Genomic DNA, 2,355 nt, shown 5'->3' on the forward strand with positions numbered 1-2,355 from the left:
CCATGAGATATTATTGAAGCATAAATAAATTTGCATTGATGCAAACAGCGTACCCAGAATGGTGGATAGTGCAAAGTTTGTTGGAAACTTCTCATTTCAAGGAAGATATCAGTTTGTGTAAATAAATAAATGGTTGTATACGTACATATCCACACATATCCTGTGAGAAAGGAAAGGTATTAAGCTTAAAAGTCTTATGAGCAAGCAAAGGCCAATATAAAAATGGACCCAGATGATTGTAGCTTGCATTTCAGTCATATAAGGAAAGGCAACTCAATCTGGGTCCCATCCTCAAACCTGTGACCTCCCTTTTCCTTCTGTGTATTTAGATTCCTATAACCCCAGGAGGAAATGGAAGTGTTACTATAACTCAGCAAGGTAGCAAAACAAATATTGTCACCCTAGGAAGGCATATAGGGGGAAAATGAAGAAATTAATTAGAAGAATGATGTTAATATTTCAGAATAGATTTAAGTGTAAGGAGTAATACATTTTGTAATTCTTGTGTGTTTGACTGCTTTTTAGTATATTTGAACCAGTCACGCTAAATTTGTTAATAGTAGTTTACATTCTTTTTTCCCTTATCTTGTAGTTCACATTTTGATGAGATGAACTTGTAACTAATATTTAAGTATTTAAGAAAAATTAATTTTCATTTAAAAAAATTTTTTTTTAATGTTTATTTATTTTTGAGACAGAGAGACAGAGCATGAACGGGGGAGGGCCAGAGAGAGAGGGAGACACAGAATCTGAAGCAGGCTCCAGGCTCCAAGCAGTCAACACAGAGCCCGACGCGGGGCTCGAACCCATGGACCGTGAGAGCATGACCTGAGCCGAAGTCGGACACTTAACCGACCGAGCCACCCAGGCGCCCCAGAAAAATTAATATTCAAATGTGTTTATTACATATGTAGATTCAACCGTGTGAGCAACAAAGCACAAATAGAAGTGAATGCTTCTTTTTTAAGCACAGGAAGTCCTTGGATGATATAGAATTGTATCCACAGGTACATGGAAGGGGTTAGTACTCTCAGTAGCCTTAAGGGGCTTGTGAACAGACCATATGTGACATCTTGGAGAATGAGGCCACTTTTAAATCCTTTTAGGACAAGGTGGATGAATGAATGAATGAATGAACTTTGTAAATTGTATCATTGGTAATTAAACAAGAACTTCTATAAAATTGTAAAATTCTGCTCAGAAGTTTTTCCAAAAATCTCAAATGCCCAAAGGAACGTAGCCTATAATAGTAAATTAGCTCATTTTATAGTTGAAACTAATTCCTGCCCTTACTGCAAAACTCATGATGGTATTCAAACATTCTTCTTTCCTTTAGTTATATAATATTTTCAGAAGATGTTGGTCCTAATACCTTAGTAGTTACTGTCCATACTATGAATCCTGAGGGCAATAGCATATCAGAAAGGTAGAGGAAAGGGCTTAAGAATGAGGGCAAAGCACAGTGATATCCCTAATTTTATTTGATCCAGATGACAACTCTATAAAAGTCATTGTTTTTTAAAAAAAATTTTTAAATGTTTATTTATATTTGAGAGAGAGCAGAGAGAGATAGAGACAGAATCGGAAGCAGGCTCCAGGCTCTGGGCTGTCAGCACAGAGCCTGATACAGGCTCGAATTCATGAACTGTGAGATCATGACCTGAGCCAAAGTCGAACACTTAATTGACTGAGCCACTCAGGAGCCCCTGAAAAGTCATTGTTATCCTCATTTTAGAAATGATGTTCAGAAACAGAGGTTCAAAATAGAGGTTCAGAGAGATTGATTTGCTCAACTTTCCACATCTGTGCCAGAACTGAACCCAGAATTGAAATTTCAGCTTCTATCTCGTTTAATGTTCTCTACTCCATCCCATTCCATGTGGAAAACTCAGGATTTAGCTTGAGTCTAAACAAATGTTTCTCAACTTCTTGTTCTTTTTATGGCCCTCTAGGAAGCCTTTTTAGGTATCTTTTTTGGAATGGCCTGCCCCATTCCAAAAAAACTGCATTCCAACTCCTACATTCCAAAAAAACAGACATAAACTGCACGTCGGTTTATGTGCTAAATATATATTGTAGTTTTCACATAAAAAGAGAACTTGATACCCCTCCAAAGACCGGTTGTCACCCCTTTGGGTCTGATATCACCCCTTTGAGAATGCAGTCTAGAGAGCCAGTCTCTTTCACTGTGTTCATTTAAAGGAGAAGGTGAACACAGCTGGTCAGTGAGATTTGAGTATTCCCGGGGAGATCCTGCTGGATCATACTTCAAACCCTAGGAAACACAGTTTAAAACCTCCTACTATATTGGCACAAAAACAGACACATAGACCAATGGAATAGAATAGAAACCCC

This window comes from Herpailurus yagouaroundi, unplaced genomic scaffold (genome assembly GCF_014898765.1).
Source record: "Herpailurus yagouaroundi ecotype Mexico unplaced genomic scaffold, PumYag 186, whole genome shotgun sequence".
NCBI lineage: Eukaryota > Metazoa > Chordata > Mammalia > Carnivora > Felidae > Herpailurus > Herpailurus yagouaroundi.